The sequence below is a fragment of the Rattus rattus genome, chromosome 9, assembly GCF_011064425.1.
Source record: "Rattus rattus isolate New Zealand chromosome 9, Rrattus_CSIRO_v1, whole genome shotgun sequence".
NCBI classification, from domain to species: Eukaryota; Metazoa; Chordata; class Mammalia; order Rodentia; family Muridae; genus Rattus; species Rattus rattus.
This window is the reverse complement of record NC_046162.1, coordinates 15065180-15088789: the sequence shown is the minus strand read 5'-3', so window position 1 is coordinate 15088789 and position 23610 is coordinate 15065180. Positions and strand designations below refer to the sequence as shown.

Sequence of the window (23610 nt, the reverse complement as noted above, 5' to 3'; positions counted from 1 at the left end):
CAACTTGACCTGAATGTACACTAGTCCTGTATACCAGGCTGGCAGCCAGAGAAAGGAAGCAGCCTGGTATCACAGGCTTGCTTTTTTATTCTTTCTGGTCACCATGAAGTGGGCAGCTATTCTCTGCTGGGCCCTTCCACTGTGATGGCTGTAATAGTTTTTCTCACTGCAGTGACAAAAATGTATGACGGAAGCCACTGAAGGAGGTATGGCTTTGCTTTAGCTCACAGTTCTAGCATATAGCTCAGTGTGAGAAAGCATGACATTGTGTGTAGCATGACCGAAGCTAGTACAGCAGCTGGTCTTATTGATGCCACAGTCAGAAAGCAAACAGGGACAAACACACATCCCCTACCTGCTTTCTCCTTTTTAGGCTAAGATGTTAGCACATGGGATAGTGCTACCCACAGTGATGGCTGTTCTTCCCTACTCAGCTAAACTAAGCAAGAATAGGCATTCCCAAGAGCTTGTCTCTTCTGTCATTCTGACCCTGTCAGGATAAAACCCAGTAAATCACTGGAAGGGACTGCTATAGCACAGGCCCAGAAACAATACTCCCAACAGCCATGAAAAGAAGTTCCAAATAGTGCCTCTTCCATTGTGTTATTTATGTTCATATTTTGTCACAGTAATGCCTAGGTACTGATAAGACATTGAGGATTAGGCCATAAATTATGGTGATTCTGAGGTATCCTTCTAGTGTCCAAGGCTTATCTTGACTTGGTGGTCCCACAGCTACTCTGGCATTCTTGTGCTGAGGATTCTACTTTAAAGATGAGCATCCCTTGTGGCGCTATCCAGCCATCTTCTTGGATTCCAGGAATGCTGTCTCCCTTACAGCCTTCATTGTTTCTTCCACCTGTGATCTCTACCACATATTCTCATAAGGACTTGGGATGTCATTAACCCCAATCTTTCCCATGAACAAACAACTCTTCCAAGTGTCTAGGACAGAGAAACATAGAAAAGCTTAAAAAGTTCAATGAGCAACAGCTGGTGTAATAATGTCAAGGCAAGCAAAGACTGGTAAGCAAGAAAATATAATTAAAGTTCAAGAATATTCAAATACAATGAAAGAGAACACAATATTTTGTTTATCAGTGAGCCATATTGATTTACACAGCATAACTATTACATCTAGTTACATCTAGTTGCAAGCTTAACTGAATGGAGTGTTATATGCATGCAGGAGAGATGAATTGGTGGAAAGATGAGAAATAGGCAGGTAGATAGACAGACAGACAGATAGATAAAATCTGATAGGTTCTAGGGATATAGAAGGGAAATGTATACTAGTGTGTAAGAAGTCCGAATGTAAAGTGGTACATTTGCATGTATTTGTATGCTCATATCCCAGACCATCTCAAAATGCTACAGACTTAACTACTTTCAAGGCCAAATTCCTAGGAAAATCCATGCCAGCTAACACCTGATCTGAAGAAATTTAGAGGAGCAGACACTGTCCATTAAGACTATTCAGTTCTTGGCATCTTCTGTGGATGGGTGATCCCCAGTACCAGCCTACAGCACCCCCTACAAAAAGTCAATCTGATATCACTGGGATATCTGATGTTTCTGAAGAGCACATTCAGACTCTCTTTTGAAGTGTCCTGGGTGTTTAAATATTGATAATCTGGTTCTATTTAAAAAATATATGCTTTCCAAATAAAATGAGTCTTCGAGATGTTTTTTGCCCACCGATTTGAGATGTCTGTGTCCTTCCACCCCTGCCGTCCTGCTCCTCCAGAGAGATGGGATGCAACGGGTACCAGAGGAGATGGAGACTGGCATATGAACTCATGCATGCGAGAAGTTAAGGAATGAGATGCTTGGGTATTTTCCCCCACGTTTACCTTAAGTACAAGGGTTTGGAGCACATGGAAAACTTGTGCCGCTCATGTACAGTTGGGATCTCCATCAAACGTAGTAACAGAGAAGAGGAACTCCTTTATTCTTTGTATAAAAATTGTTTTATTACCTTTGTTGCGTGTGTGTGTGTGTGTGTGTGTGTAGAAGATCAGAGGACAACTTGTAAGAATCAACTCTTTCTTCCTACTGTCTGGGTCTCAGGGATAAAATTGGGGTCTTCAGGCCTGAGGCCTAGGTTTTGTTCTCACTAAGCCATCTCGGCAGTTCTTCATTACTCTTCATAATGATGAAGACCAAAAGTATATTCAATATACACACCTATGATGGCCCGCCTGAGTTGACTTGGAACATACTGGTTTGCACATTAGGTGTACTATAACTCAGGAACCCTGATCCAAACAACGTTTAGCCACTTTGCTTTTCATGCTGTAGGCTATGTATGAGGGACTTGAATTTTGCCAGTGCAGAATGGTTCAAGAACACTTGAGATTTGCATGTGTTGTGTGTGTGAACCTACATATTTACATATATGAAGGTGGGGTCTGTGTGTGAAGACCTGTGTGTGTGTGTGTGTGTGTACGTGCATTTGCATGTGGTGTGAGTGTGTCTGTGTGTGTGTGTGAAGACCTAAGGTTGACCTTTGGTGTCTTCTTTAGTTATTCTCCCCTTTGGAGAGACAGGGTCTCTCGGTTTTATCTGGATCGTGCTGATTTGATTACACTGGTTGGCTCAATAGCCCCAAGCCCCTTCTGCCCCAAAATTATAAGAGTGAGCCACCGTACCTAGGAGGTTTTATATGGTTTCTGGGGATCCAAGCAAGGTCCTCTGGTTTGCAAAGCCAGTTGTGGACTTCACTAACTGCTGCATCACACCAGCCCTCTGATTTGCATATCTTCCAGCTGGGGACTTTGTGACTAAGTGACATTTTTCTGTGCTGTCCATTGCTGTGCTTCTGCTGGTCACTATTTTACAAAAGGACATGGTCATTGCGCCTCCCACCCGATTGCCCATTATGCATCTTGATGGTGCTGTCTATGGGATGCGTTACCAGGTGCCTCACCACCTGCTCGGCTCTGGAGATGACTCCACAATTTAGCTAATGCACCTTAATTATTTAGGTGACATTTTGCCTTATGTAGTTTTAAGGAGAAATGTAAATGAATGAGAGACTTAATTCCATGGTTTCCTCTGTATGATGTATAAAGATGAGACTAACGACCAAGATTCCACTCAGAGCACAAGTTCATCTTCTCCCTTTCCCTTAAAGGCTACCATGTCTTTTAATATTCATTTCTCCCTTATCCATATATCAATAATTGAGTTCTGCATCAATTAATATGCTGGGCAAATTGTATTCCCCATCCTCTCCTTCACGATGCATTTCAGTAATGGAGATAATTTTCAAGATAAAGTATACAATTTAAAATGGATTAAAAAAGAACAACTAATAAAGGGGAATTGATTCATGGGCAAAAATTTTGGATAATTTCAGGAAATCTTAGCTGTGCATCTAGCCTGTGGATTTTCTAAGGAGAGCTTGTCAACATGATCAAGTTTTATGCACCCTGCAAAATTTCCCAGGTCTGCAATTGCAAAGGATGAGGGACAAGAAATAATGAACACACACACACACACACACACACACGGGCACATGGGCACACCTATATGCACGTACACAAAAGTATGTATGTCTAACACATGTACACATGCTTAAACACATATATACATGTATGCTTGCATATTCCATACACATCAAGACCAGTCCTGCTGCTGGAAACATGTGCACAATTCCTTGTCCTGGTTTAAGAAGGCTAAACAATCGTGCCAGGAAGTCTTTGGCTTTCCATTTGCTGACTGTTGCTGGTGGGGCTTGGCTTTCCATTTGATTTGATAGACTGGCACACAGGCTTCCAAGGCTGTTCGTTCCTCTACCCCCTCCCAGATTCCCATACAATCCCAGGCTGAGAGCCATGCAAGGCAGACATGGGCAGGCAGCAGCTGCTGCAGCAAGCAAGACCCGCAGCCTCTGAGGCCGCAGTGACACCGTGAAGCCGGTAGATGGCTGTAGACAAGTGCGCTGAGCATGTGGCGTGAAGAGGAATGAGTCTGGGGAGGCCTTGACCTAACTGGATGCTGCTTTTATCTGAAGTACATTTAAAGAGATAAAGGGGAAGCCGGGAGAGGCACATGTTCTTTTCTCTGCAGCTGGAGCTTTACTTTGAGTTTAAAAAAAAAAAAAAAAAAATCTCCGAGTCGCCAGCTCTGCGCTGATCTGCTTGCCTCGGGAGGTTCAGCCCTCCAGTAAATTCCTCCAGTAGGGACTTTGGGAATCTCCTCCTCGCTGTCAGGATTTTCTGTAGCACTGCCTTTCCTGATCAGACCGGGCTATTACTGTTATTATTATTTTGTTACTGTTATTGTTATCACCCTCACTACTGGCGGTCTCAACAGTGTCTGTGTTCCCACTCATACTTCTGCCTAAAGTACTTAGATTTGCTTATGGACAGCCACCCAAAATTCTTACCTAAGCAGTCTTGACTAGAGAGAGAAGAAAAGGCAAGAGTTAGGAAGGGAAAGGAAAGGAGGGGAGGGAGAGGAGAGGGAGGAGAGAGAGAGGAGAGAGGAGGAGAGAGAGAGAGAGAGAGAGAGAGCAAGCAGCCCGGAGCAAGTCCTCCCACACGTTGCCACAGAAGGAATGCTGTCCTGCTAAACTCATAAACAATCCTAGCGAACCTGGTGTAAGGAAATAAGAGGGACTCTGAGGACTTGGCAGGAAAAGGCAAGAATCTCTACCGAGTGGTTTTCAGTTTTTCTTCCAGATACTCTTGGTGAAGTGAGGAGACTTCTGTTTGCTGACAGAGCCTTTGATTTCTCTTGCAAGATGATGATGTATTTGTGGGTAGGTGGTCTCTCTCTCTCTCTCTCTCTCTCTCTCTCTCTCTCTCTCTCTCTCTCTCTCTCTCTCCCTTCTCCTGTCTTTCTATGATTAATAAATTGACTTCGGGGATAAAAATTGCAGGCTGGAGTAATCGCATTCCGTGATTATGCCGATGCAGGATAATCTTGCATGGCTACGGTACATGTGCGAGCTTTTCCAGTGGGAGTTAGGCAAGACTTGCTTCATTAGCGCTGAGCTACAATTTTATTTTCACGTGCAAAGGGAAACAAAAAAAATGTGTGTGTGTGTGTGTGTGTGTGTGTCTGTGTGTATGCGTGTCCGCACACGTACATGTGGGTATGTGTACGGTGTGCATGTGTGGAGTAGGGGGATATGCTGCTTTCTTTTTTTGCTTTAAACATTGATGGTGGTGAATTCAGAGTAAAGAGCAGATCTAGGAATGCCGTTTTAAACATGGAGCAAATTCTCTCTCACTTGTAGCTGCGTAGAATTTCATTTTATTACAAAGCAGGGTGCTGAGAAGTGATGGCTGTGCTCTGGATGTACACATATATGTCTCCTGTATGAATAACTCCTTATTTCTCACGTTGGGTTTGAGCATTTTAGGTGATAGCTTTAAGCAGATGTGCGTGTGTGTGTGTGTGTGTGTGTGTGTGTGTGTGTGTGTGTGTGTGTGTGTCTGTGTGTCTGTGTGTCTAGGTGCTCTGGCCAAAGGTAGATTTCAATGCACTTTTCCTCTCTTATTGATAAATGTATACAGTAATTTGTCTAAGTCGTGGCATTAAATAAGCAAACAAAAGTAGTGGTCTGTTATTACAGGTGACAATATTTAACTGGAGAAGTAATTGGGAAAAATAGTGTCCTAGTGGGAATGCCTTACAAAAGTCCCTTATCCTCTGCTGGGGTGACAAATACATACATCTTCGCTTCATTTGATCAATAAAGGACATGAGTGAAATTCTGACATTTGAGGCACCGAGCTCTGTGGCTTCACATTCGAGACACAGACTTTCTGCCTTGCAGAAGGACAGGGGGACATGTGCAAGAGAAGTGTGCACCCCATGTCTGCACCCCACCTTTATATCAGCAGTGCCATTGTTGTTGCTGGGTTTTGTTGTTCAGCAGACTAAAGAGAACCCTCTTTCCCCACCTCTCAGCCACTTTTCTGGCTGGAGTCTCAGCCTTGAACTTCTTGCTGGGAAGGCAAAGGCCCCTTTGTTGAATTCTTCCTTAATCACAACTGCCCTTTGACCTTCGTCAGTGTCTCAGCTGGGTACACCCCTCTGGAGGCCCAGGAATCAGGCACTGCTCAGTCCACCCCACCTCTTCCTTTGGTTGGCTGGGTCCTGTTGTGGAAACTTTAACTCCCTTCGCCCCCCAGTTTTGTAGAGTTGAATATAACCAAGTCTGGCCACTGGAAGCGGGTCTTTGTATCATTTTGTATTAATTTCGGGGCAAATTTTCTCTTTAAAGATGTCTGTCTTTAAGAAGTGTTTAGAAATAGAAAAATCCAATACTCTTAACCAAGGTAGTTTTACCTCAATTCCCTCCCACGTTCTCTGATTAATCCGTGATTAATAATGTGGGTTTGTTGTCCTTCTTGGTGTTGCTGCAATTACATTTTGAATGTTTACAAGTGTTGACTTTTTAGGTGTTAAAAGTAAGCCATTGCAGGGGTTGCCACGTGAGTCATCTGTGACATAACTTTATTAGTGTTTATAAAGAGAGGAGACTGTTTTGGGGGTTTTATTTTATGAGTGGATTCTGGTTAATTAATTTTGTTTAACCTCCTATAGGCTGTGCTTGCTTTTAGAGTGGCCAGCCACCCCTTTGCTCTGAAGGCCTGGGTGATGTCGCTGCCTTTATTTATTGAGTCAGCTGGCTCTTCTAGTCAGGCACATTTGCAAGGCAAAGCAGGGGGCACCACAAAGGGCCTCAGACCTACTCCCAGGGTCACCACAGAAGGCTTACTGACTTCCACCAGGTCATTGACTCTGAAGTTCTCAAAGCTCTGCCTCTCACTTCCTGTTTTCCTCTGTGTGACCCCAGCTTTCAGGTGCCACACGTTTTTAAGAACTGCATCTATCAAGCTGAAAAAAAAACAGCTGCTACCTGCCTGCCCCTGAACTTCACTACTCTATATCCATCTTTAATTCTGAGTTTTCGTTGTGTTGCTGTGCATTCGGGAAAAAAAAATAATAATAATGGCAGGCCCTTTAAATTGGAGCAGCTGGATGTGCGCTGCTTAAGGAGATGTGAATTAGCAGGCCTGCATGAGTGCTGGGGGTTTCAGCGAAATTTTTGTTCTTTTCTTTTTCTTCTCCGTTTGAGGTAGAGCCTCTGCCCCGGCTTCCCAGTTTGTAAATACAGATACTCTAAATACATTTGATATTTCAGTTTAAGAGCTCCTCTTCCTTTAGGAAAATGAGCCTCAACTCTATCGGCTTGTGGAAAGACACGCTGCTCTTCTCTCACAGACACAAAGGTGAAGATGAGATAGGGGAGGCAGTGGAAAGAGATCTCACGTCAGCTTGATGCTTTTTGTTGATCCCAGTATCAGTGAAGCAGTCTCTTTGTAAGTGCACCTAACTACCGGTGTTCACGGCTCGGGAGTCCCGGGATCGCATTGGCACAAAGGCCGAGACCTTCCTGAAGGGTCCTGGAGGAACAGGGTGCTGGTGCGGAGTGATACACACTCCGGTGACTTCTAACAGGAAATGCATAGCTCCGTCAGATCACGAGTTAGGAACACATCCCCAAGACAGTCTGACCAAGTGCCTGGAGGCTCAGGGTCATTCAGCCTCTTTGCTGTCTTACTCTTGCGTTTCTTTAAGAAACCTTGCCTAAAAGACAGATAATAGTACTAGCTTTCCTTGTGCTCCATTTCCTATGAGCGAGAACAAGTTGGTGTTCAGGGGAAAGAAAGCAGAGTTTGTGGTTCCTTCTTCCCCACTCTGGAATGGCTTCTCGGATTTGGTCTTCTTTCCTGGATTCTGAGCTCAATCGCTTCTGTGCTGGGCACCAGATTATATATGGTTATAAAACGCGGCCTCACTATGTTGCTCAGCCTGACCTCCCATTGGTCATCCTCCTGTCTCAGCTTCCCCAAGTGGCCGGATGACAGTTCTGGATCCATGTAGCTTCCAGCTATACTATGGTTATTTCAGTCCACCAGAGGCCTCTGGAACACAGAGGGGCTGCCCCTCCAGTGCTGGGCACAGCAAGTGGCAATGGAGACTCCTTTTGGATTCAGAGATAAGATACCATAGATGGCTTGTGTTTCTTCATGTCCTTAACCAGACAGTCTACAATGGACAGTTCAGAGAAATGGGTGTCTGCTTTTGATTTCTCCATATTTCTTGTCTTCTTCACTTTTAAAAAACAGAACCACTTCTACTTATTTCTTTCCACATCTCAGCTACATACCTAACGCCATTCTTCTGTGTTTTAAGATGGTTAATTATTCGTTTATTTGGTGTGCAGGAGTCCTGCAACCACAGCAGGCATGTGGAGATCAGAGGGCAGCCTATGTCGGCCAGTTTTCTCCTTCTGTCACGTGGTTCCTGGGGGTAGACTTGGGTTGTCAGACTCCACTCTGCTTAACTTAAGCATGTTTACTCACTGAGCTAGTGTGCCATCCCAATAGATACATAATACAATATGTGTGTATGTATTTGTATATGTATATACTGTATATGTATATAATTTATACTATATACATATTTAATAGATAGTTAAATAAGGTGTTTTTCATTTTCATTTTTTCATTAGTCTCATTAGTGTTTACGTTGTTGTTTTTGTTTCTTAGACAGGGTCTCGCAATCCCTCCCAGCCCGGCCTCTTTCTGCCACCATCTCCCGAGTGCTAGACTTACAGGCATATGCTGCAAACCCAGCTACAATATTTTGTTGTGCTGTTAATTTTAGATTTTGTTGCATCTTATCTCTACTCTCTTAGTATTACCTTTTTTTATTTGCTTCTTAGCAAACATGCCTCTAAACCCATAAATCTGCACTTCAAACCGCAGGAAAAGACAACAGGTAGAATTCTACAGTGTTTGGAACTGGGTGACAGTTGAATCAGACACAACATCAGTTTTTTGACAGTTGTAATTGGTCACTTAGAACAGGGAATGGATCACAAAACATCATTCTTCATAGAAGACCCTGAGAATCTTACAGTTTGTCACCCTTTCCAGGACCAGCAACCCAGCTCTTCAGATCCTCCACACGCTGTGAGGAAACTTCCCAAGCTCCCCAAGTGACCAATGGCAAACCCAGAACTTTCTACCCTCTTCTTGATTTCTAGAGATTATCTGCCCTCTGCCTTCTCTTTCCTTCTGTGTGTTCTGGAACTTGGATATAAGCTGAGTGTAGATGGCATGATTTTTAGAGTCCATATTATATTCTTTGGTCACTGTGCCTGTTGAATTTAAGCTTCCATAGGGCAGACATGGTTTGCTTGGCTTTTGGTGCGACATTTGTTTTTTCTGTTTCTTTCAAACAAATGGTACCCAATGTCTTTTTTCTTTTATTTTAGGAATGAAGTATTAAAGAATGACATATCATTGTGATGTTTTAGAACAAATGCATGTTAATAGATTCTCCTCCCTCCCACCTGCCCTACCTTTCCAGGTTCTTCCCCTCGTTCCTGCCCCATCTGCCTGCCATGCCCCACCCACTCCATTCTCCTTTCGCTTCCATCTTTCTTCTCTTAGTCTCCTTTCTAGTTTTTTAAGATGATTTGGTAAGTGCTAAGAAATCAGAGTTGATATTTACTCTTTTAGCTTCTAATAGAAATGATCTCAATATGAAAACTAGCTGTATTCATGGAGGTAGTTGTCGAAAAGCATGTGTCTGTATCATCATTGTCTCAGTTCAGAGAAACAGTGGCACTGAAGGGGAATGTTGGAAAACACACTGCAGTCTATCAGTAGGGCTGACCGTACGATTCTGCTTTGAGGTAGGCAGGAGGCTATCCCTTGACAAACACTTATCAATGGCAGACTGAGTTTCAGCTTCTGATCTATTAAAATGGGCCATGAGGATATAAACCCCAGAAAAGGAAATTCTGTTATATAACATGTGGCCACAGGGTTTCAGAATTAAGCTGCCTTATCACTTAATATTCCATGCCCTCAACATTGTTTTTCTACAACAGCTTCCTTGATTCCACAGTAGACTGTGATCCAGGCAGTGGATAGTCCAACATGTGATCAGCTTAGTCTTCAACTCCAAAATGCTTCTGCTTGCATATTGTAAGCTACTGCAGGTCCATGGGAGACTGGCCGAAATGATGAAGAGACGATGGCAGAGATTTGACTCTTAATGTTTATCACCCGTTGGCCGCGATCCACAAGTGCACCAGTGCTTTGTTTGGTTTTGATAATGCATTTTGCCAAATTGGATTTGAGCTCGTCTTCTGTCTCAGTTTCCACTCCCACTCCGATGCACTGGTGGCTAAAGTATATTCTGTTTTTCTTCAAGTTATCTGGTTCATTTGTTGAATTCCTTTAATTCTTTTAAAGTTTTGCTAGGCAACAGAGGAAGCATATCTGCTTGAGAGAAAGAGGAGAAAGAGATTTATTTTTTCTAATGTTTTAATTAAAACATGTTCTTCTCTCAAACATTACGTCCTGACCAGTTTCCCCTCCCTCCACCCCTCCCACCCCTACCACATCCTCTCCTCCTCCAGATCCCCTCTTCCTCCTTTTCCATTCAGAAAAGAGCAGTTCTCCCTGTGATATCAACTGAAAATGGCATAACAGGTTACAATAAGAATATGTACAAACTCACATATCAAAGCTGGATAATTTCAGTCCTTTGTCCCGGGTTGAGAGTTCTGTGTTTTCTAGGACTGGACAATAGGGTAGAAAATGCCCCAGCAGGACAAAGATGGCTGCTCTTGACTTCTAACTCACAGATACAATGCTATTGACCTGGGCAGTTCTTCAATCATCCTCATTTGTTGCTTTGTATCTTGAGTTGAGGAAAATATAAACAACAGGCAGATGGTTGGAATGAAGCAGTGACCTATGACTCTTGATTCTGCAGCTTATGCTCAGCTAGCCTGTCTGGGCTCTGTATCATCAGAGGCACAAGTATCCTCTCTCCTGTCAGATGCTTCCCACCACACCCCTCCTCCACCCACCTGTTCCTTTGCTCTTGAACAAAGACTCATCACTACAACTCCAGAGATTCATAAATATTGAAACTGAGAAGAAGAAGTGACGTTGGATGCTCAGCCAGTAATGACATAGCCGCATCAGCTCCTGACCCCAAGGCTAAGGAGCACCATGAAAGAGGAAGCAGAAAGACTAGAGGAGCTGAAGGGAGTAGTTGGGATGTTGTTGGATGCTATCCTCTGGCATGACTTGCCTTTGCAGTGTTGGTCTCTCACGAGTGCAAGACCCTCACAAAGTTGATTCTATCAACACCCTGTCACGGGGCGGGGCTCATGAAGCCTTATCTGCCATGGGGTGAGGCTCACGATACCGTATGCTGCTGAGGATTTATAGGCAATCAATAGTAGCTGTGAAGGGAAGAGTTGTTTTGCTTCAGTGTTGTCGCCATTGGAAAGGTACTCATGCTTCTGAAATAAACACAGAGAAGCAATACAGGGGTTCTTTTAAAAAACGACATGAAAGTACAAGAAAAATAGTAGAAGGAGAAAGGGATCCAGCAGCAGTATATGGAGACAAAAAAGTAATGGAGATGAATATGATTAAAATAATGTCTATACATTTATGTATTTGTCATCATGAAATCAATTGTGTAAGGTGAATATATGCTAATAAAAAGCAAATGGCGGTAGCAAGGGGCAACATTTGGAACAGGATGGATTCCCAAGCATGTTCAGATAGGTGTAGCCACTGGTTCAGATTTTATACAGGCACCAGAAAGGTGCCCGTCCCGATGATCCTTCTCACCTGCTGACTGATGGGAGGGAATTAGAGAGACGCAAAGAGAATGAACGGGAGTGCTTTTGTGACTTATGTCTTCCCCCTGGCTTAACCATTCTTGGCCTCTCCTCACTGCAGACTGTCTCTGGCAGAGGGAGGAATATGTTATTTTCCGCTTCACCACCCAGAAGCCATTGATGTAAATTGATCAGTACTTTTTTTTGTATTTTTCTGAAATTTTGTTTACACGCACATTCTTCTTTGTCTGTAAAGTGATTCGTAGCATAAAGTCCCGACCATTTTTCTTCCCAATATAATAATGACACCGAACTCATTGAATTCTTGTGTTTAAAGATTCTTCTAAAAAAAAAATACATAGTTCAACTCTGTAGGGCAGAAAACACAAAGAAAGCTGTGCATGCAAGGAAACAAAAACCATGTAGTAAAAGACATATCTTCTTTATACATGAACAATATACATATATGTACATGCTATATTTTAAAATAAAACCTAGGGAGTATTAATACAAAGGATTAAGTGTGCATTCTCCCTATGTTTTACACATAGAAGTTGGCGAAGTCTGCATGGTTTTATATTTTGTTTTGTTTTCTTTGGAGGGAAATAAAAATGGGCTTTCTATAAAATGTCTTTCTGTCTCTATTTTACATTTTGAGTGCTATTTCACATACCTTTAGAAAACTCTCCAACCTTCAGACAAATGCTTGATCAAATGATGCAGGTTTGAACGACGTACGGAAATTAGTTTCTGTTCAAACCTGTGTCCCCATTCAGAGAGGAACAAATTGAAAAATTGATATTCAATACCAACGAGATAATTTGGGGATGCGATAAAGCATTGTTTTGACAACTAAGAAAGACGAAGCTTTTAGGACAAGTCGAGAGAGAATCGCGTATTGTGTTTCCCATTTATTATCCTCAGACATCTTAGAGAGAGGGAAAGCAATTGAGAGACAGGTATAGGAAGAACATGATGTGGAAGCCATGTGGGGTATGTTAATGCTATTCATAGCAAAGCTGGAGATCACCTCCAGGAAGCCAGGAGTCTCTGAATTCTGCTTCTCATAGGCTACTCACTTTAGCATTTAAAGTCACCCCCTCAATCTGGTGTATTGTGTCCACACCCTTTGTTACCTTGATGTGCTGACCTCTCTGATTCTTTCATTGTGCTCACTTTAAAGATACTGTTTGTGCTTCTTTATCATCTTGCCAGCAGATTAAGTAATGAGAGGTGAGCTGAGAAAAGAATAGAAGAGGAAAGTGTGTATCGGTGTGTTTGCGTGCCTGTACATTCACATGTTGAGATATGCAAAGACGGAAAGAAAGGGGATACACTAAAATAAACTATTTAGACCCAAGTAGGTAATGCTTTTAATCCTAAAATGCTCCTTTTTTAGTCTTTGTTTTCCAATCAATACTTTGTATATGTGGCTGGAATTGTGCACTCGTGCCTTTAGAAGCCAAAGGTCATCTTTAAATGTTGTCCCTCAGAAGAATACCACCTTTTGTATTTGACAAGGTCTTTCATTGGCTTGGGACTTACTAACTAGGCTCGTCCAGCAAGGCACTGCCTGCCTCTGCCATTCCAGCCCTGGGATGGTAAGCATGCACCACCATGCATAGCCTAGGCATCCAAACTCAGATGCGCATGCTCACTGATGGAGCCATTCACGGCAGCCCCAGTCTGTCTCTTAAAGCATCACCTGTAGTTCCCAGGTATTCAAACCTGATTCTGTCTTAGACACAATGTCAAGTTAGAGGTTAAAGCTTCTGAATAGAGCTCATGACAGGATGTGAACACAGTTAAGCTTTTAGCAGTGTCTTCGGACCGTGTATTTTGTCCTGCCTTCAGTTGTTGCTTCCGCCTCTGGATTGTCCTGGGAATCTTTGCAGAAAGGCAGTATCAACTTAGTCACCGGAGAGGTGCCAAGTGGAAGCTCCTAGTTTCTCTCTATGATGATTATCAGAGTAAAAAACTTTCTTTATGAATTTATTAATTGATAAAAATGTTTATTGACAGTTTTCTGTGTGCCAGTTCTCATGTATCCTGAGTTCTCAAGGCACGGTAAACAGGAAATTATTACAATCTTTATAAAGCTGTATATACTTGACGAATCAGATCTGACACAAAACAAGATAAAAATGGAGACAGATGAACAGCGCAATAAATAAAACATTTGTAGCATAATACCTAAGAGCACTGTTTTAGAAATAAAGTCAGTTCAAGAGGGAACTACATTGATTCGCATGTCTGAGAACTCTCAAGATAATAGACACGTCTAGGCCAGACTGCAACACTGAAGTCTGAGTCAGTTTCTCTGACTCAGTTTCTCCTTTGCTGCTCCCAAAGGACAACTGCTGCAGCTTTAAGTGGATACCATGAGGGCACAGAAGCCAATAGAGATTGGTTACTTTCCTCCACAAACAGCCTCTTCTTGTGCTCTTGGCTTGAGGTTTTGTCACCCTTGGCTCAAGAGCTGAGACTTAACATTCAATGTTGGGAAAGCTGAGAACAGATATAACCCTAGAGGGCCAGGAACTGAAATTGACAAAGGGGAGATTTCTCCGGAGAAATGATTTCCAAGTGGCCAAAACAGTACATAGCACCCAGACAAATAAATATCACTGTGACAACTTGCAACAAGACTTTAACAAACAAAACATTCATGTGGATTTAGAACTATGGGAGTGGTTCACCATTAATAAAACCAGGGAAGTTATTGTTTTTTTTTAAAAGAGTTTTCTTCTTAGCTAGGATCTGAGGGTGAGGAGACTATTCTAATATGTAGCATTGTGTCATGTGGTATGGAGGGTATTTGTGGACAAGAAGGGCCAGTGGACCAGGCTGGTCACAACTCTATGAGAAAGGGAGTGTGCGTGAAGAAAAAGTCTTTGGCTGTGTCAGAAGACTATGCAATGGGGACAGTTGGAGGTTGTTGTATCCTCTTCACTGTCAGAGAGCTTCAGTGTCCCTACAGCATTCTGGGATGAGAGCAAGAAGAGAACCTGGCTTAGGAAAAAGAGAGAGAGATTCTTTTTTCCCTATTCATTCACTTTTTATTCTATAGTCAATTGAGTGTCTGTGTGTTTATGCATGTACATGCACATGAGTACAGAGGCAGAGGTCAGCTTTGAACATCACTCCTCAGGAAGCTTTCATGTTGAATTTTGAAGCAACATCTCTCACTAGACTATGGGGTTTGCTTGTTAGTCTAGTCTGGCTGGCCAGCAAGGCCCAAAGAGTTTCCTGTTGTTGGCTCCCCATTGCTGGATGATAAGCATGGAGCAGCAAATACTGATTTTGCTTCTAGGGGCACTGAATTCAGGTCCTCATGCTTGCATAAATAAATAAAATAATAAATAAATAAATACATAAATAATAGGAACGTCATTGACTTAGATATCCTTTCAGCCCATTCATTATATCATGCTTATTCATCTGAATCTTGATTTTCCTATGTTGTTACTCTCTTGCTTTCTCCAGAGTTCAGGGGCAGAAGTCAAGTTTCCCACTAAACTGTTTCCCTAGCCTCTCCTCTACCGCAATGGTGTTGGAAAATTGAACAGGCATCCTCTCCACTAGGATTTTAAGAACCTCTATGTGTGCTCCAAATAACCAAACCCCACCTAGCTTCCCTTAGCTGTCTAATGCTCTAAGCTCAGTACTGGAAGTGTTTTCTTGAGCTCTCCACAGGTGCTGAGTCAGCATCAGTGAGGCGCTTAGATCCCAGGTCACCAACGAAGCACAATGGGCTCTCTGTTTGGGGAACATGAATGCGGCCCCTGAATAATGGCAGTGGCTCACTCAGCGCCTGCTTTGTTCAGTAGTGAAGCACTTGAGGTTGAAGTTCAGAACAACAAAGCAGTTTCATAATAGCAAACGTGGCTGGAAATTTCAAGTGTCTTCAAGGGCATTTGACATCAATGAGCTCAGTGATGGAATAGCCAAGGAAAGACAATGTTGCTAATGTGCTAAATTAAAAGGCTAATCAAAGAGGCCAAGGCCAATGAGAACAGGAACACAATTAGTTAATGGAGGACTTAGAGTAATAGGGAAGCAAGCTCTTCTCTCTCTCTCTCTCTCTCTCTCTCTCTCTCTCTCTCTCTCTCTCTCTCTCTCTCTCACAGTATTGCTTCTCATTTTCCCTCATTTGATTCAACCAATAAAAAGGGAAAAAGAGGTAGACCATTCATTTCTTTGTAAACTTTAGCTAAAAAGACAGCACATTTCTTTATGTGAGGAGTTATCTCCTCTCCCGCTCCTTCTTCCTCTCCCTCTCCCTCTTCCTCTCCCTCTCCCTCTCCCCTTCTCTCTCCCTCTCTGTCTCCCCTCCCCCAAAATACACATACAGAATCAAGGTTCTCTGAAACATATATATATATATATATATATATATATATACATATATATAAAATCATTTATTGTACACAGGCTTCTTTTGAGACATTACAAAACTTTAAAACAGTTAAAGTTGTGACTTTTGGTTCAATGCAAAGATGTATTCTAAATCAGCATTTTCCAGTTTTTGAATATAGAATATCTTGGATTTATATTTTTCTATCTTGTATACAGGTATCCATGATCATATGTAAATGTGATACTATATAAATTAGACACATTAAGAGATTAATGAATAGTATGATAATAAATAGGACAATAACAATATATTGTAAATAAATTTATAAAAGTTCTCTAAGATGTATGGATCAGGCTGAGCATGCAACTCAATTGGTAGTGTGTTTGCCTAGTAAGTAAAAAACCTGGTGAAATCCCCAGAACCTAATAAAACCAGGCAGAGATCCCCATACCCAAAATTCCATCATTTGATAGGTAGATGCAGGAGTACCAGAAACTCAATGTCATCCTCTTCTATATAATGTGTCCAAAACTAGCCTGTGCTACATGGAACCCTGTCTCAAAATCATCAATCAATCAATCAATCAATCAATCAATAGAATATGTGGCTTTTCCATTCCATTTTAGTGAAGTCTCAAAGGCTCAGAGCTGCTGCCCATTCCCCAGCTGTAAGACCAGCTGTGGTTGGCATTGAGCTAGTTATAGAACCAGAAGTGTTCCAGTGAAAATGCACATTAGTGTGTATCTGTGTAGAGTGGTGGGTTTCATAATACACTTCTTGTAGTATGTCATATGATTTGACCACATTTACTCCATTACTCTCTTCTGTCGTCTCTTCCCTTGCTGCCTCCTTTTTCTTCCTGCCTGCCTGTCTGCCTGCCTGCTGGTCTGTCTGTTGGTCTGTCTGTGTGTGTCTGTCTGCCTGTCTATTTAACTGCCTGTGTGTCTGTGCGTGGGTCTGTATGTTTGTGTCTATATTCTGTATGAGAGAAAGAGCGTTGTTGACCTTACTGGCACTAGCTTGTTAAGTTCGATTCACTTTCTGCAAATGGTCTAGGTTAAACCTTTAAAAAAATATGTTTGACATGTTCATGTACATGTGGAGATCAGAGGACATTTAAGAGTCAGTTCTTTCCATCCAGTTTTATGTAGATTCCAGGAATTACCCTTAGCTCATCCCAGACTGTGCAACAAGTGCTTTGCCCACTGAACTATCTCACTAGCCCCAGTTTTATTCTGGTTATGGCTCTCATATAGCCCAATATGACTCTCTTGTGTATAGACACCACAATTTCTTCATCCATCCTTGTACTGATTATCAGAGGACATGTTGATTTCTCACTGAGTCCTTTCAGTTGGTCAGCACCCAGACTGTAACATATTTAAACATTTTGCTTAGAAACCTTGGTTAGAAACTTTCTCAAAGATTGGCTTGAAGATCAACAGATGGACTGCAAGAGGATACTTCAAATCATTGAAGGCAGACAGTTGTTTCATAGAGGTTATCTCTCACTATCCGCATCACTATTCTAGTGACATGAATTCATGGAGTCTCAGCACATCTGTGAGAATAAAATGAGAGAGGGCACAATGGCCCTCCTTCTAGTAGAGTGCAAATGGTTCAGACAGCAAGGATTTGGGAGATGGCCAGTCATGGTACAAACATACTGTACCAGGCCCTTGTCATGTGTTGTTGGGAGGTTTGTGTCTTTGTGCTTTTAAGAGGGAAGGGTGCCTGAACAGGAATAAACAGGAAATGAGATCACCACCTGTGGTGTGCAGTTCAGTCCCTCCTGAGCACCGAAAGTGTGACTTTGTATCTTTCTTCCCCTCCCATTAGTACCAGGGGGAAGATAGCAAAGAAAGAAAACCCAAAGAGAAGCCTTGAATTAGGGAGGGAAGAGTTTGTGATTCAGGCAGTTCTAATGAGTAAATTCCAAAACAACTGATACTGAAAGAGGAACTCAGTGATCTGAAAAATGGGTGGCAGAAAATGGTGTGGGAAGGCAGGAGAGGTAACCCAGAGGAAGGGCCTTTGGGTTAACAAGATCCAGGACCCACATGGTACAAAGAGAGAACTATTTCACAAGTTGTCTTCCAACTGCCATATCTGTGCCACGGTATGCACACTCATACACATACCACGCATCGGAAAAAATAAATGTATAAAAAGTCCTTTCAGAAAATGTCATGGGCATTCTGTGCTCTTGAAAGAGAAATGGTGACTTTCTTGCTGAAAATTGAACCAATACCTGGATGTTTTAGATGTCCCAGTGTAGGGGAATGTGAGGGTGAGAAGGCAGGCAAGGGATGGGTGGGTGGGTGTGGAAACACCCTCATAGAAGCAGGGGAAGGGGATGGGATAGGGTTTTATGGATGAATAGCAGAAAGGGGGATAACATTTGAAATGTAAATAAAAAATATCCAATTAAAAAGGAAAAAAGCATATATATATATGTACATATAATAATATATACATGTAATATATATATTAAGGAAACTAAAAACAATAGTGTTCTCTCATTATGAGCTTCTGGTATTATCATCATCATCATCATCATCATTATTATTTTGATGTTTTATGAATGTTTCAATATATTTTCAATTCCATGTATATCATTTTCTCTGAAAACATTGGAATCCTACTGTAAGTGTATCCATATAGAAATTGTTTCATATTTCATAAATCCTTCCTGTTGTTATGAATTTTGACATCGTTTGTGAAGACTGTGTTCATTTTACTATCCAGATCTACCATGATCCTTTTGGCATTTTGCCTACTATTAGATACTACAGCTGTTTTTGAACACGGTCTATAATAAATGTTAACAAGAGAAAAATAACCTTGAAATATACAAAGTGGGCAAACAGACAACTCAGAAGGAAATACTGAAAGGCCAAAAATGCAGCATATTTTATGCAGCCTCCCAACAGCAAATGAATTCAAACTAAAACAGTAAAGCAGTGTGCTTTGTTAAATGGGGGAAATTGTAAGTCCGGTAATTTCCTGAGTCGTTTCTGGGATTCTAGGATACTTGCTAGCAGGTGTTTGGGTGGGAATCTAAAGAACTAAATATTTTCAGGAGTTCATTTACAAGTCTAAGGTATTTTCCTGACAAGGGGAGGGAGAGGAAGAGAGTTGGTCAGGCTAGGCTGCTCTGTGGTGTGTATGGATGGCTTAGTAATTAAGGGAATTAGATGTTCCTGGAGAGGAGCTGGAGTCAGTTCCCAACACTCATATCTGGTGGTTCATAATTACCTATCATTCCAGTTTCAGGAGATAAACACTTATTTCTGGTCTTCATGGGTACCTGCACTGCATGTAACACACACACACACACACACACACACACACACACACACACACACACACACACACACACACACACACATGCACACACACACACGAAAAGTAAATCTAATATTCTCAAGTTCCTATATTTTTAAAGGATGTTTTCACCTGAGCAGTGAGGATTGAGAAAGAGCTGTGGATTCAGACATGCATCGACCTGAATTACCACCATTTCTATGTTGGGTAATTTGTTCTTCTGGGCTACCTAACTCTAGCCTTATCTCTGTTATTTATCACAGACCAATTTTGGGATCTTGGTAGTCTTCATTGACATCATATATATAGAGAACAAAGCACTAATTGTTTTCTCATGAAGTTACTGTATGGTAACTACATACAGGGCTTGGGATCGCGCTCTTCTATCTTGAAGAACCACGTGATGCCTTCTGGTGCTTGAAGACTCTTAGGTATTGAGCAGGAAAGAGACTTTAGATAAGTGAAGACTCATAGCATGGCCAGAACTCTCTCTATTCTGTTATAGAGTCATGACAAAAATAATTGCAGAATGCAGAAGTGCATGAGTAAACAAGAACAGAGAATTTAAAAAGGAAGATACTCAAAAAGATATCTGGTGGGTATAAGTTTATATTGGCAAATGCATCTGCTGAGGGGATGCAGGTCCCATGTTGAAAGCGGTGCTTTTTACAGAGGTCATAGAACATTTGTTAGGGCTTGGAGGAAAGGTTACTATGAGGCTATTTGAAGACACACAGTGTGGGTCTTTAAGCCATTGACTGTAGTTAATCAAACAGTTTTTAAAATGCGTTTGCTTGTACAGGCTCCGCTCACAACACTGTCCTGAGTCCATTTTCTTCTTGGTGTTATCATCTGGCAGGTTCTCCACAGTCAGTGAGTTAGGGATTGTAAGCTGTTTTTGATTTTTAGCTGCATCTCCCACCCAAAGATTGCATAGCCAGGCAAACCACCAAGGCATGGAAAATAACAAGTACTAGATTAATAGCCAAGACTGTACTGACTCACGGGTACAGTTCATGGGAAGCTTCCATGAATGTGGAATTCAGACTGGGCTGGACTTGCTTAGATCAAAGCTTAGTCAGAAAAGTCCCTGGGCATTATAAACTTTTCCTCTAAAAGGAACACACAGGACCAGCATGGTGGTCCCGTGGGATAACAGCCTTTGCCTCCATGCCTGTTGACCTGAGTTTGGTCCCTAGAACTCACATGAAAGAGAATCAACTCCAAAAAGTTGTCTTCTGGCCTCCACCTGTGTTCATGAACACATACACACATACACATGCATACACATACACATGCACACACAAACATATATATGCAGACACATACGGAATAAATGTTTTAAAAGAAACCACACATCTATATTATCATAGCTACTAGATTCCATTACACTGTTGTCTGGGATAGACTTCACTAAATTCAAACTTGGAAAGAACTACTAAAGTGCCAAGTACTGGAAATCCTCTTTCCTTCATCCTTCCTCTGTGGGTCACCACTAGCCTCTGTGCAAACAGAGGAATGAATGGAAATCTTCTGAGGTCATAGATTGTCTTTGGTGAAGAGTTGTGTCTCTGCCTTCCAGGGCCATTTCTTTTAGATATCTTCACGGGATTTAAAGAGAGCCAGGCACACCAGGATATTTATGAATCATGAGACTTAATAGAGACCAAAGTGGATCCTATTATTGATGTGCTTACTGCTTCATTAAATTCCCCTTAAGGTTTGCAGCATGGATAAGGATCATTTGCAATAATAATTATGCTGTGATCGATTGATTGGGTCTGACATTGCACTTGTCACCTTGAAATGCAGAATCCATCTATTTTCGACAGTGTGAACATTTTTTCGCTAATCTTGCACACCAGCAGATGATAGTTTATTTTTATGGAGAAAGTACAATTTATAAAATTTGGAGACTTAACCTTTTGAAAAAAAAAAAGAAGAAGTGTCACTTGTCATTTTACAGAGAAATGAAGATCATCCAACCAGCAATATTTTTAGGATTAAAATCATAGACTAATTTCTAAAGGAGTTTTTCCAATAAACAAAAAATGCAGGCACTTTCATTGACTGGTACAAATATATTGGAAGTGTTCAAGTTGATAAAGTCTTCTCGTGGACCTTTGAGGTACAGGGCCGAGGGGCTGTAGGGATGTCTGGGAGTAATTGCTGTCCTTTCTGAGGACTCCCATTCAATTTCTGATACTGATGTTGGATGTTTCACAGGGACCTGTCACACCACTCCAAGACACCCTTGGCAGGCAACCATATGCATGTGCACATACACACATGTAGGAACCTAAATACACATAAATAAAAATAAACCTTAAGACCTGATAGGGTTGAGACTAGCTTTGTATGCATAGGCCTATGCACACATGCACAGACACATCTACCTTTCTGTCTTTCTATCTACCTATTTACTCTTTACATTTTCTTTGTGTTGCTTTCTAATTCCATCTATGCCTAAACAAATAATACAATTGTCTGTCTCTGAAGGGTGTGGTACTTCAGCCAGGGTTTCGAGGTGCCCGCCCAAGATTAGAGTGAATCTTACTTCCTGCAAGATTTTGTACCTTTCTTTCAGGATGTGATTTTTTTTTTTTTTAAGAGTAAAAGAGAATCCAGTGACCTCTTGCTCCTGTGTTTGTCTCCACTTTGATTTCATGAATACTTTCTGTCTTGAGCTTGTGACGTGTCCAGCCTCCAGTCAGTTTGGCAGCAAATAACTATTTATAGATTTGCTTATTCAGGACTAGGCTCTGGGCCTAGTGCTCAGAATAAATGAGGCAGGTGTGGCTCTTTTCCATGCGAGTCTATAGCTATCAAGGAGGACAACGTTTGGGTATAATCACTCAAGAGAGTAGTATAGGATTGTGGAAAAGGTGTGGGAAAATTCATAACATACCAATGAATTGACAGGTAACAGATTGGTTGTGGTCCCAATTAAATTACATTACAGATATTGATATGTGACCATTATCACGTTTCCTGATAGTCAACAGTTAAACATAGTATTCTAGCTACATTTTTGTGGCCATGACAAAGACTCTAACTAAAAGTAGCTTAGGGATAAAGGAGTTCTTTTTATCTTACCCTTTCTGATTACAGTCCATCAGTAAGGAAAGTCGAGGCAGGAGCGTGTAACCTATACCCAAGGAACTTACTTCAGAGCCAAAGAAGTATAGCAGGAACTGTGAAGGAGGAAGCTTGCCAACTAGCACGTTATATAGTTCAGGACCACCTATGTAGGAATAGTGCTACTCAGAGTGGACTGAACTCTACTACATCAACTCACAATCAAGTCAATCAACCACAGACACTCCCACAGGCCAATGTGATCTAGGGAATTTCTCAATAGAGTTCTCCTCACAAAAGCTGTGTCAAGTTGTTAGTTAATGCTAAGCAGGACACGTGGTATACAGTAAGACCCAGTAACCTTATTAGAAAGTGATTGTTATTGTGTACCTTATGAGTGTGATGTTTCCAGAGTCTACAAAGCTCCTAAAATTGACGAGCTATAGAAGGCTACTATTTAAGCCCAGCAAGTCCGTCTTCAGAGTTAGGGTTTTGTAACTAATTTCATGAGTAAATAAAAGGATTTATAAATATACAAACATGAATGTAAGTATTTATGTATGCATAGGGAAGGAACAACTGCATCTACTGTCACCCTCAAAAGTGTTCACAGCAAATAATATGGCTAATTTTGGCTTAACACTGCCATTACATTTTCTACTACACATATGTATTATTTTTTAATTTATTTTTTACTTATTCATTTTATGTCTTGCTCATTGCCCTCCTCCCAGTCACTTCCTCCCACAATCCTTTTGCCGCCCCCTAAACCCCTCCCCTTTTTCTCTGAACAGGTTGGGGGCTCCCTGGGTATCCCTCTCCCCTGAACTTCAAGTCTCTATGAAACTTGGGTGCTTCCTCTTCCAACGAGGTCAGACAAAGCAGCCCAGCTAGAAGAACATATGTCATGCATAGGCAACAACTTTTGGGATAACCCCAGTTCCAGTTGTTTAGGACCCACATGAAGACCAAGCTCCACATCTGCTATAACATATATACTATTATACAATAATTGATATAGAGTAATAAGAGTAATTATGAGTCACACAAGATATGCTCAGGAAGTATGACGGGTCTAAAACGTTTAGAGAAATATGTGTGCTAATTGCCTGTCTCATAGAAGTTCCGACATGCCCTATTTTAAAAGGAAGACTGCTCT

At 41.6% G+C, this 23610-nt stretch overlaps 1 protein-coding gene across 15 annotated transcripts in view; it reads left to right on the top strand.

Moving 5' to 3' along the window:
* Rbfox1 (RNA binding fox-1 homolog 1) overlaps positions 1-23610 on the top strand; it is a 1521216-nt gene that overhangs the window by 947559 nt on the left and 550047 nt on the right. The gene's annotated exons all lie outside the window — the stretch shown is intronic.